General features: G+C 37.9%; 1 protein-coding gene across 2 annotated transcripts in view; it reads left to right on the top strand.

Annotated features, from left to right (window-relative positions):
- Window positions 1-13,775, top strand: part of ADAMTS17 (ADAM metallopeptidase with thrombospondin type 1 motif 17) — a 588,524-nt gene that overhangs the window by 382,750 nt on the left and 191,999 nt on the right. The window lies entirely within an intron of this gene.

The following is a 13,775-nucleotide window of genomic DNA, read 5'->3' as shown; positions in this document are numbered from 1 at the left end:
CTTCTTGAAATTACTTCAATAACACTTTTAAAGCATTTACTATGTCCTAGGCAAGTACAAAATAAGAAGCAAAAACAGCACCAGTCTTCTTGGATTAAAACTAACATGATTCAGTTGAGATAAATCAACACAACTTTCTCAGCCTCTTCATCTGAAAAACACAGAAAATAATACTTGCATTACCCACCTCATCTAATCAGAAAAATTAACTCCAATAATATGGGAGGGAAGTGCTATGTTACCTTAAAGTGCTATAGAGATGTAGGTTATCATTATTATTTTGCTTCTGTAGCATTCATGTCTCCAGTGGGTCTATTTACAAAATATATTTCAACTCAAAAACTTAAATATGAGATTAAGCATTGGCATAATGGCAAGTAAATTATAATAATTTATTTTGGGGATAGGAATCTTTTTTCATAATGACAAATACATGGAATTATTGTCATTAATTAACTTAGCAAATACTCCAACTCTGGAGTTAAGAAGACCTGAGTTCAAATTTGACCTCAGACACTTAACTAGACAGGTGACCCTGGACAAGTCACTTATCCTTGTTTGCCTCAGTTTATCAATCTATAAAATGAACTGGAAAAAGAAATGGCAAACTTTTCTAGTATCTTTGCCAAGAAACCCCCAAATGGGATCAGGAAGCATTAGAAATAACTGAACAACTAAACAACAGCACTCATATCCCTGTATATATGGTATATGCACACTCCATATACAATATAGACATATATACATATGTATATATATATATATATATATATATACACTACTGCACAATATGTGTTAAGTGTGATTATGAGTGATAGAGAAAGCAAAGTGGAATAGTAGATAAATGACCAGTGTTAGAGTCAGGAAAAAATGAATTCAAGTTCTACCTCTAATCCTGACTGACTATGTGATTCCTAGACAAATTACTTAGCCTCTCAGTGCCCAGATTGTTGAGCAGTAGCAGTTCTGAACTTACAGTTTCCTTATCAGTCAAATCAAATCACAGATCTGAACATTATCTCTCCACTTTCCCCTCATGAAGACAAAATGAAATAAATATTTTCAGATATAATAAGAAGCAACCTGGTGCACAGAAAAGAAGATCTATATTCAAATCCCAGTTCTTCTATTTACTAGCTCTATGACTTTGCTTTGAGCCTCAGTTTTCTCATCTGTAAAATGGAGCAGACTATATGTTTTCTATAGCCCTTTCTAACTTGGAATCTATGATCTTATGACCTTTATTCTTCCCCATTTTCTGGCCCTCTTTTCTATCCAAGTCCCAGGCAATTCATCCCATCTGGGACTGGCACTGGAAGCTGGTTGAAATAATTATTTAACCATGCCATTTTGCTGAGAAAGATGAAGGCAAATCCTCATCTGGTTCTGTAGGACCCTGAGTTGTTTAGCAGCAGTGGCATCCCCTTGTGCTTCCAGAAGACGTGCAGAAAGATGACAGCAATTTTATTAAGTCTAGTCAGGAGTTTACAACTTGGCCTTTTCTGAAGGAGCTGATTTGGTGTTTCTTATAAAGCACAGCTGATCTGAGGCCTTGCAGCCAGACTGTTGACCAAAACAAAGTCCATTCATTGTCTCACTTCTTAAATCATAGTGTTCTTATATTGGAGATTTTCACAAGGATTTAAAAATTCTTTTTGCTTATGTATATTCTAGGTTGGAACATGTGACCACCCTTAATTTCATATTCCTGGCCCTTTTCCCTCTTCTTCTGCAGCTGGTTTATTCACTGTCCAAAAATATTGGCAAGAGATCCTCCTTTTTCTATTCAGTCTTGCTCTTTTCAGCTATTGGAATTTTTATTTCTTGCCAGATGACATTTAGGCCTTAGGGACAATCAGTATTTTTTAAACCAGTTGCTTTACCTCCTTGATTTGGCCTGTAAGTGGTGGTACTGTCTTTATGAATTACCTTTGATTGCAAGGTATAAAGTTGACAGCCAGTCCTAGATTGTGCTCAGAAGATAATTCTTTGGGTCTTGGGTGGGTGGGTGGAAAAAAGGAATGCCTGAAATGCTTTGGTATGAAAGGCATGACCCATTGAAGTGAAAGGGTGATGGGAAGCTTAGCGGGGCATAATAAGTAGAAATATATTAATGTTACCATTCACTGTCACCATATGACAGACATAAGAGAGGAAACTAGCAAGTATTTAAAAATAAACTGGAAGAACAAGGTAGAGTAGATTTATGTGCCTGTGATGTTTTATACTTCCACTGTGAAGCCCCCATATGTACACAATCAATGTGCCAGGGGAACTGGCATTCACATGGGTAATTGTTTAAAATCCAAGCTTAATACACTCAAAAATAAGTTACACGTGTTACTTGAATACCTTTCAGATGAGAACCTAAAAACCAAGAATCAATCTGTATTTCATGGACATTTTAAAACCTCATGGCACTTTTATTAATCCTTTGGCCTTGTCTTATGTCACTCATCATAATTCCTGGATATCTCTGAAAATGTGGAACCATAGGAAATCCTGCTCACTCACTGGAATTAAAATTGTGATTTTTATTTTTTTCCTTATCTTCATTCAATAAAGTTGAAAATAAGGGACTCTTTACTGACCACCTGCCTTCTCCCCTCAGCTTCTGCTCCCAGTCTATCCAACCCACCCTAGAGGAAGAAGCAGGACTTTTGTACCCAATTACTACTACTGCTCCTGCTCCTCCTCTTTCTCCTACTATTTCTATTAATACTATTCATTGGGACTCCCGGTTAAGATGGCGGCTTAGAGAAAGCTGAAGTTCAGATCTCCGGAAAACCCTTCCCGACCGATCTCAAACTAGAAGCTCCTAAGGCGCCGAAATTCAAAACGATCAACAGCACAGACCCTGGGAACCCTCCTCCTGGACCTGGACCCGGTTCAAAAGGTACGGCTCCCCTTAAAAGCCAGAACCCGAGATCCCTCGGACCTCAGGGGTAGGAGCGCAGAGTCCAAGGCTCCCGGAAGCGGCAGCCGCGCCGGGCTCAGAGAGCAGGGTCTGAGGAACAACAACCCTCAGGGTCTTCTACCCAAGTCCCAGTCCGGGTGAAAGTTACTGCCTGGGGCTTCCGCTGCAAAGAGCCCGTTGGTCCGGGTGAAAGTTACTGCCTGGGGCCTCCGCTGCAGAGAGCTGGTCAAAACAACAGCAACCCTCAGGGCGGGCAAGACAGCCTCACGGGCTGGATCCTGCTATCCAAGTCTCAGTGAAAGTCTGTGCTCTGGGAGCTTGGGGAAGCGGCAGCCCATCCCCCCGCAGGCCGACGAAACAGCCTCACGGCCAGGGATTCTGAAGGCAACTTCCAGAAATCGAGCCAGGAGGAGAGTGTGGCCTCGTGGTCCGACCCTTCCATTCCAGTTCCAGTGAGGCATATTCAGTTTAACCCAGGGAACGCTCATAGAACCAACATCTGCCCAGGACTAAAGCCTCTGATCACCAGACAAAGACAAGAAAAGCCAATCCTCCACGTTCAGAGATGACAAATTCCACAGAAGCACAGAAGCCCCAAAATACCAAGAAAAATAAGAAGAAAGGGGCGACTCTGGACACATTCTATGGAGCCAAAATACAAAATACAGAGCAGATAGAAGAAGATATACAAGAAAATTCTCCAAAATCTTCCAAAGGAAATAGAAACTCTCCACAAACCCATGAAGAATTTGAATCAGAAAGGACCAAAAAGATGGAAGCCCTCTGGGAGGAAAAGTGGGAAATGATGCAAAAGAAATTCACGCATCTACAAAACCAGTTTGACCAAACTGTAAAAGAAAACCAGGCTTTAAAGCAAGAACTAATAAAGCAAAGCCAAAACACCAAGAAATTAGAAGAGAACATAAAATATCTCACCGACAAGGTGATAGATCTGGAAAACAGGGGGAGAAGAGAAAATTTAAGAATAATTGGACTCCCAGAAAAGCCAGAAATAAACACCAAACTGGACATGGTGATACAAGATATAATCAAAGAAAATTGCCCAGAGATTCTAGAACAAGGGGGCAATACATCCACTGACAGAGCTCACAGAACACCTTCTACACTAAACCCCCAAAAGACAACTCCCAGGAATGTAATTGCCAAATTCCAAAGCTATCAAACAAAAGAAAAAATCCTACAGGAAGCCAGAAAAAGACAATTTAGATATAAAGGAATGCCAATCAGGGTCACACAAGACCTTGCAAGTTCTACGCTGAATGATCGTAAGGCATGGAACATGATCTTCAGAAAGGCAAGAGAGCTGGGTCTCCAACCAAGAATCAGCTACCCAGCAAAACTGACTATATACTTCCAAGGGAAAGTATGGGCATTCAACAAAATAGAAGACTTCCAACTTTTTGCAAAGAAAAGACCAGAGCTCTGTGGAAAGTTTGATACCGAAAATCAAAGAGCAAGGAATACCTGAAAAGGTAAATATTAAGGAAAGGGGAAAAATGTTATCTTCTTTTACTCAAACTCTCTTCTATAAGGACTACATTTATATCAACCTATGTATACTAATATGTGGGGAAAATGTAATGTATAAATAGGGGGTAAAGAAAGACCAAATAGAATAATGGTTCTCACACAAAGATTCACAGGGGAAGGGGAGGGGAAGAAAACTCCTATAAGAAGGAGAGGAAGAGGGGGGGGGGTTTACTTAAACCTCAATCTCAGGGAAATCAACTCTGAGAGGGAAAAACATCCAGATCCATTGGGATCTTGAATTCTATCTTACCCAACAAGGGTAAGGAGAAGGGAAAACCAAGGGGGGGAGGGGGAGAGGGAGAACAAAAAGGGAGGGAAAGAGAGGGGGGAGGGGGAGGGAACAAAAAGGGAGGGACTAAAAAGGGAAACATCAAGGGAGGGGACAAGGGGGACTGATTCAAAGTAAATCACTGGACTAAAAGGTAGAGCCGAAGAAGAAAAGGTTAGAATTAGGGAAGGCAATCAAAATGCCAGGGAGTCCACAAATGACAATCATAACTTTGAACGTGAATGGGATGAACTCACCCATAAAACGTAGACGAATAGCTGAATGGATTAGAATCCAAAACCCTACCATATGTTGTCTTCAAGAAACACACATGAGGCGGGTTGACACCCACAAGGTCAGAATTAAAGGATGTAGTAAGACCTTCTGGGCCTCAACTGATAGAAAGAAGGCAGGAGTGGTAATCATGATATCTGATAAAGCCAATGCAAAAATAGACCTGATCAAAAGGGATAGGGAAGGTAATTATATTTTATTAAAAGGGACTCTAGACAATGAGGAAATATCATTAATCAACATGTATGCACCAAATAATATAGCACCCAAATTTCTAATGGAGAAACTAGGAGAATTGAAGGAAGAAATAGACAATAAAACCATACTAGTGGGAGACTTAAACCAACCATTATCAAATTTAGATAAATCAAATCAAAAAATAAATAAGAAAGAGGTAAAAGAAGTGAATGAAATCTTAGAAAAATTAGAATTAATAGACATATGGAGAAAAATAAATAGGGATAAAAAGGAATACACCTTCTTCTCAGCACCACATGGCACATTCACAAAAATTGACCATACATTAGGTCACAGAAACATAGCACACAAATGCAAAAAAGCAGAAATAATGAATGCAGCCTTCTCAGATCACAAGGCAATAAAAATAATGATTAGTAATGGTACATGGAAAACCAAATCTAAAACCAATTGGAAATTAAACAATATGATACTCCAAAACCGTTTAGCTAAAGAAGAAATCATAGAAACAATTAATAATTTCATCAAGGAAAATGACAATGGCGAAACATCCTTTCAAACCTTTTGGGATGCAGCCAAAGCGGTAATCAGAGGCAAATTCATATCCCTGAAAGCTCATATTAACAAACAAGGGAGAGCAGAGATCAATCAATTGGAAATGCAATTGAAAAAACTCGAAAGCGATCAAATTAAAAACCCCCAGCAGAAAACCAAATTAGAAATCCTAAAAATTAAGGGAGAAATTAATAAAATCGAAAGTGATAGAACTATTGATTTAATAAATAAGACAAGAAGCTGGTACTTTGAAAAAACAAACAAAATAGACAAAGTACTGGTCAATCTAATTAAAAAAAGGAAGGAAGAAAAGCAAATTCACAGCATTAAAGATGAAAAGGGGGACAGCACCTCCAATGAGGAGGAAATTAAGGCAATCATTAGAAATTACTTTGCCCAATTATATGGCAATAAATACACCAATTTAGGAGAAATGGATGAATATATACAAAAATACAAACTGCCTAGACTAACAGAAGAGGAAATAGAATTCTTAAATAATCCCATATCAGAAATTGAAATCCATCAAGCCATCAAAGAACTTCCTAAGAAAAAATCCCCAGGGCCTGATGGATTCACCTGTGAATTCTATCAAACATTCAGAGAACAATTAACCCCAATACTATACAAACTATTTGACATAATAAGCAAAGAGGGAGTTCTACCAAACTCCTTTTACGACACAAACATGGTACTGATTCCAAAACCAGGCAGGTCAAAAACAGAGAAAGAAAACTATAGACCAATCTCCCTAATGAATATAGATGCAAAAATTTTAAATAGGATACTAGCAAAAAGACTCCAGCAAGTGATCAGAAGGATCATTCACCATGATCAAGTAGGATTCATACCAGGGATGCAGGGCTGGTTCAACATTAGGAAAACCATCCCCATAATTGACCACATCAACAAGCAAACTAGCAAGAACCACATGATTATCTCAATAGATGCAGAAAAAGCCTTTGATAAAATACAACACCCATTCCTATTAAAAACACTAGAAAGCATAGGAATAGAAGGGTCATTCCTAAAAATAATAAACAGTATATATCTAAAACCAACAGCTAATATCATCTGCAATGGGGATAAACTAGATGCATTCCCAATAAGATCAGGAGTGAAACAAGGATGCCCATTATCACCTCTACTATTTGACATTGTACTAGAAACACTAGCAGTAGCAATTAGAGAAGATAAAGAAATTGAAGGCATCAGAATAGGCAAGGAGGAGACCAAGTTATCACTCTTTGCGGATGACATGATGGTCTACTTAAAGAATCCTAGAGATTCAACCAAAAAGCTAATTGAAATAATCAACAACTTTAGCAAAGTTGCAGGATACAAAATAAACCCACATAAATCATCAGCTTTTCTATATATCTCCAACATAGCTCAGCAGCAAGAACTAGAAAGAGAAATCCCATTCAAAATCACCTTAGACAAAATAAAATACCTAGGAATCTATCTCCCAAGACAAACACAGGAACTATATGAACACAACTACAAAACACTCGCCACACAACTAAAACTAGACTTGAACAATTGGAAAAACATTAACTGCTCATGGATAGGACGAGCCAATATAATAAAAATGACCATCCTACCCAAACTTATTTATCTATTTAGTGCCATACCCATTGAACTCCCAAAATACTTCTTCACTGATTTAGAAAAAACCATAACAAAGTTCATTTGGAAGAACAAAAGATCAAGGATATCCAGGGAAATAATGAAAAAAAACACATATGATGGGGGCCTTGCAGTCCCAGACCTCAAACTATATTACAAAGCAGCAGTCATCAAAACAATTTGGTACTGGCTAAGAAACAGAAAGGAAGATCAGTGGAATAGACTGGGGGAAAACGACCTCAGCAAGACAGTATACGATAAACCCAAAGATCCCAGCTTTTGGGACAAAAATCCACTATTCGATAAAAACTGCTGGGAAAATTGGAAGACAGTGTGGGAGAGACTAGGAATAGATCAACACCTCACACCCTACACCAAGATAAATTCAAAATGGGTGAGTGACTTAAACATAAAGACGGAAACCATAAGTAAATTGGGTAAACACAGAATAGTATACATGTCAGACCTTTGGGAGGGGAAAGGCTTTAAAACCAAGCAAGATATAGAAAGAATCACAAAATGTAAAATAAATAATTTTGACTACATCAAACTAAAAAGCTTTTGTACAAACAAAACCAATATAACTAAAATCAGAAGGGAAACAACAAATTGGGAAAAAATCTTCATAGAAACCTCTGACAAAGGTTTAATTACTCATATTTATAATGAGCTAAATCAATTGTACAAAAAATCAAGCCATTCTCCAATTGATAAATGGGCAAGGGAAATGGATAGGCAGTTCTCAGATAAAGAAATCAAAACTATTAACAAGCACATGAAGAAGTGTTCTACATCTCTTATAATCAGAGAGATGCAAATCAAAACAACTCTGAGGTATCACCTCACACCTAGCAGATTGGCTAACATAACAGCAAAGGAAAGTAATGAATGCTGGAGGGGATGTGGCAAAGTAGGGACATTAATTCATTGCTGGTGGAGTTGTGAACTGATCCAACCATTCTGGAGGGCAATTTGGAACTATGCCCAAAGGGCGACAAAAGAATATCTACCCTTTGACCCAGCCATAGCACTGCTGGGTCTGTATCCCATAGAGATAATGGACACAAAGACTTGTACAAAAATATTCATAGCTGCGCTCTTTGTGGTGGCCCAAAACTGGAAAATGAGGGGATGCCCATCAATTGGGGAATGGCTGAACAAACTGTGGTATATGTTGGTGATGGAATACTATTGTGCTCAAAGGAATAATAAAGTGGAGAAGTTCCATGGAGACTGGAACAACCTCCAGGAAGTGATGCAGAGCGAGAGGAGCAGAACCAGGAGAACATTGTACACAGAGACTAATACACTGTGGTATAATCGAACGTAATGGACTTCTCCATTAGGGGCAGTGTAATGTCCCTGAACAACTTTCAGGGATCCAGGAGAAAAAAAAACACCATTCATAAGCAAAGGATAAACTATGGGAGTGGAAACACCGAGAAAAAGCAACTGCCTGAATACAGAGGTTGAGGGGACATGACAGAGGATAGACTTTAAATGAACACTCTAATGCAAATACTATCAACAAAGCAACGGGTTCAAATCAAGAAAACATCTAATGCCCAGTGGACTTACGCGTCGGCTATGGGGGGTGGGGGGGAGGAAAAGAAAATGATCTATGTCTTTAACGAATAATGCTTGGAAATGATCAAATAAAATATATTTAAAAAAAAATACTATTCATTTATGTAGTGCCTTAAGGTTTGCAAAGTACAAATAATTATGCATTTGATTCTCACTACAACCCTGAGAAGTAGTGGCTATTATTATACCCATTTAGCAGATGAGGAAATTGAGATAAAAAGGGGTGAAGTAACTTACTCAATGTCACATAGCTACTAAATGTCTGAGGTAATATTAGAACTCAGGTCTTCCTGATTCTGTATATTTCTTTTTTTCACTTAACACCTAGCAGCCTCCATAAGACCATCCCATATTAGCTCCTTCTACACTGACTTGTACCCTTTTAAGCTCCTGTAGCTCCTAACTTATAATTATGTTTCAACCTAATCATCAATTGGAAAGACCTTGAGAAAACAAACAAGTAAGAAGAAAGAAACATTTTATTTTTTATTTTTTTAAACCCTTATCTTCTGTCTTGGAATCAATACTGTGTATTGGTTCCAAGGCAGAGGAGTGGTAAGGGCTAGGCAATGGGGGTCAAGTGACTTGCCCAGGGTCACACATCTGGGAAGTGTCTGAGGCCAGATTTGAACCTAGGATCTCCCATCTCTAGGCCTGGTTCTCAATCCACTGAGCTACCCAGCTTCCCCAGAAAGATATATTTTAAATGAATTGTCCATCTTGTTATCTAAGAAAGCCCCCAGTCTACCTTTTGGTAAAATTAGGATGCCTCTGTCATAGAAGTCTGTTACAGAGTCAGAGTTTGAAATGGGCAAGTGATGATCAGTCCTTCAACATAAATTGATTTTATTATTGTAGAAATTTTTCTCCTATTGCTACTCCACTTGAAAACCATCTATAGCAATACCTTAGTTTTTGTTGACATCAATTATCCAGTTTCAGTTTTCATCAATTTTTTCCAAGAAAGATTTGTCTCAGTTTTTGTTGGTTGCCTACAATTTCTTCCACATGCCTAGTTGACTTTGATGCTAATTTGCAAAAACAAAGGGTGACCCACTTGTTCTCCTGCTCAGTGTGAGCAATATATGTATTGAAAAGCAAAAAACATCCACTTATCTATACAGATAGCAAAAGAAAATCAGAGAAAGCAAACAGAGGAGAATATGTACTTGACTCTACAAAATGAATGATATCTCATCTCAGTCAAGCAGAAATTCTCTAGTAGTATCTCAGTTGAAAAGAGGGTCATAATCAAGGTAATAACTCCATTATATGTCAGCTTCTTTCCAAAGTCTTTCCAGATAATGCCTTGAAACCTAAAGTCCTTATGGAGGGTGATTCCCCTTCCAAACAATAACCTCTCTTTCCCTTCCTTGCTGTCTTCTATAGACCAAGAAGAGTCTTCAGAAAGGTAAATGACATGTTAAGTGTTCTTCTTTTGGGAAGATGTCTCTCCCTTTGATCTGTTCACTTACACTTGATTCACTCCTTGGGGAAAAAAATAATTACTTTAATGGCAATTAGATCAGGGTAATACAAAGGAATAATTGGCAGGGAAAGAATGGGAAAGGAACATGGAAAAAAGGAAGTCCTTATCTCTATCTAAAGCCCTTTTCCCTCCCTCCTTGTGTTTGGGGAGAACTCAGGCTTTGGCAGCCTGAGCCCCCTAAGAGATAGGTTGGCTGACTCTGGGTTTGGCCCCTTGGCTACAGTTCAGATCCAGTGCAACAGGAGCTGAGGTAAAATCTGACAGAGATTCAAAATGCCTATTCTCAGGTTTCTCTTCAGTGAGTCTCTTCAATTGGGAATTGTTGGGGGAAGGATTTCCAGTCACAAGCAGGAAAAAGTGGGTAACCCTCAGGAGAAAGTCTTAATCAACCTTCTCTCTTTGGCTTCTCCAGACTGTGAGACCAACTGCTCTTCCAGCCAGAATCTTCTGCTCCTCAAGATTCCAATCTCCCGGGGTCCCTCCCCCAATGAGATCGGATCCACACACTCTTCAGCCAGCCTCTGTCACACTACAAAAGGTTCAAAAAGTTCCCAAATAGCAAGCTCCCTCAAAATTAGAATGGACTAAATATAAGCCAATAGTTCCATGAGACAAGAAAAAAAATATTAAAACCAAGTTAAAAGTGTTTTTAAAATATTAAAACAAAATGGGGTTAAATGGGAGACCTTATAAGGTTCTCACAATAAAAATAACTGATGTAGGAAACAGATTGAGGAATAGAAATTAAGAACCTGAACCACATATCCAGGAAAAAAAGCATCAAAATAAAACTTTAATACATTTTTTTAATGCTGGGATCTCTTAGAACCAAAGGGTAAAGTAGAAGTGGAAAAAAGAAAAAAACAAAAGCTGCTCATTTTCTTCTAAAAGATAGGATTTTATGGAAATTAATAAGCTACAGAGTGTCGACAGGAGAGTAATTGGGATGATGAAGGGCCTTGAAAATAATTTTCCATGAGGATCATTTGAAGAACTCTGTTGCTTAATATGAAGAAGAGAAGTCTTAGATAAGAGACAGCACAGAGGCTTCTGTATCCAAAGGGTTGTTGTATCTACAAGGAATAGAAATTGTTCTGCTTGTCCTAAAAGCAGTGAGTAGAAATTGCAAAGAAGAAAATTTAGATTTATTGTCATGAACATCTTCCCAACAATGATAGAATGAGCTACCTTAAGAGATGTTCGGTTTTCTGTCTTTGAAAATATTCAAGCAAAATTTAGATGACCAATTGTCAGGCATGTTATGGTGGAAATTCCTTTCATATATATATATATTAGACTCAATAGCTACTCTGGTAATGTCCAAATTTCAAATTCTCTGTTTCCTGTGATACTGTTCTAGCAGAGCTTCCTTCAGAAGCCTAATTGTAAGGGGTTGGGAAATTTGTATGATGGATAAAATAGGAGGGGTCAGATATAAGAAATGACAGTTGGTGGCATCAAGGACACAAAGAGTGGGGTTAGCCTAGACAAGATGCGTCAACTCTTCCTCTAAGACTGAAAAAGAGAAAAGGAAGGTAAGTGAAGTTGTATTGATTTCCTCAGTTATCTGTGGAGTTGGGGAAAAGAAAAAAGATTGGAACAGATGCTGGAAAGTTTGATGGGGAAAAATAAAAGGATTGCTACATAGCAATGAGAGTCAGTTGAGATAACATTGATTTGTAGAGGGCCCACTTGCATTTCCTGGAACATCAAAGAAGACAAAGACAGATGAGAAGGGAGGGAAAGCTTTCAACTAGCAATGGAATAAGCAGACAGTTCTTTCTGGATGTGTGTGTGTGTGTGTGTGTGTGTGTGTGTGTGTGTGTGTGTGTGTATTGGAGCAGAAGGTGTGTGAGAAGGGAAAAAAAAGAACATTGCAGAGAGTGGTCCAAGATGAAGTGTCTTCTGAGATCCAGGTTCATTTTAGTGCCAGAATATAGACTGAGTTTGAAATAAGGAGATCTGAGATGAAGGAAAATTTGTTCAATTCTTTGGGCTTCAATTACACTCACCTATGAAATGAGGGAGTTGGACTAGATAGTCCCAAAAGTTTCTTCCAAATCCGAAATTCTTTTATTCCTCACTCATATATCAGTTTCCTGTGCTTCAGAAGCCAAAGCACTACCATTTACTTAGAGGCATCTAGTGATATTACAAACAAAGGGCCTATGAGGAAATAGAGAATCTCTATGAGGCTTGCTTGGTAAACTCAATCCCATGGATACAGTCTTCAATCAGAATTTCAAACTCTTTGAAAGATAAAATTCTTTTCTTCCTATTTCTCATCCTTCCAACATAGCAGAATGTGAGTATTCAAGAAGTCATTGATTATGCTGTATTCTAATCTTGACTTCTCATTGACATTCAACCTTCTATATTCTGATCTCTTCAAATTTTCCCCATTTTCTAGAAGTCCTCTTCATCACACTTCCAAGCGTTGATAATAATGATGCTCCAGCAAAGCAAGGGTTGAACAATTAAATGAATAAGTATTTTCTCATCCCTATTATCTTAACATGAAAACTATAAGAGGCAGGATGATGTAACAAAAAATACCACATTCAGTGTTAGAAGAAACATGGGTTCAAATCTCACCTCGGACACTAACTATGGGTAAGTTACAGGATCTCAGAGCCTCAATTTATTAAAATGTAAAACAGGGATAATAATCTGAGGCAGCTAGATGTTCCAGTAAAAATAAGCAAGAATCAAGTTCAAATCCAGCTTCAGATAATTCACTAACTATATTACCCTAGAGAAGTTCCTACATTCTCAAAATGGGGATAATAATGGCACCTACCTCCAGAGTTAGGAGAATAAAATGAGGTAATATTTGTATAGTGCTGTGCAAACCTTAAAGTGCTATATAAATGCTAGTTATTGTTATTATATCTACAATATCTACCCCCACAGGTTTGTGAGGATTACATGAGATAATAAACATAAAGTATTTTGAATTAAGTGCTAGATAAAAGACAAATATTATTACTATTATTAAAGATACATTTGGTCCCTATGTTTACTCATTAACAAAGTTATCTTCCTCCAGAATACAAACCTAAATAGCCTTTAATAGTCTTTTTCTGGGCCCCCCTTCCAAAATAACACTTTATATTTTAAATGATAAAAATAGTCAAGACCTCAGGTTTTAGTTACATCTGAAAGATAAATTTTTATGGATTTTACTGTATTGATATTCATCATGTTCTCTTTCCAAATGTCTTTGATTTACAGTTCTAAAATGCATTCTTCTAATGACTTGCTTAAGCTTGCAGTAAATGTGGATC

Source organism: Monodelphis domestica, chromosome 1 (genome assembly GCF_027887165.1).
Source record: "Monodelphis domestica isolate mMonDom1 chromosome 1, mMonDom1.pri, whole genome shotgun sequence".
Classification (NCBI taxonomy): Eukaryota; Metazoa; Chordata; class Mammalia; order Didelphimorphia; family Didelphidae; genus Monodelphis; species Monodelphis domestica.
Note: the sequence above shows the minus strand (reverse complement) of the source record. Positions and strands in the feature narration are given on the sequence as shown.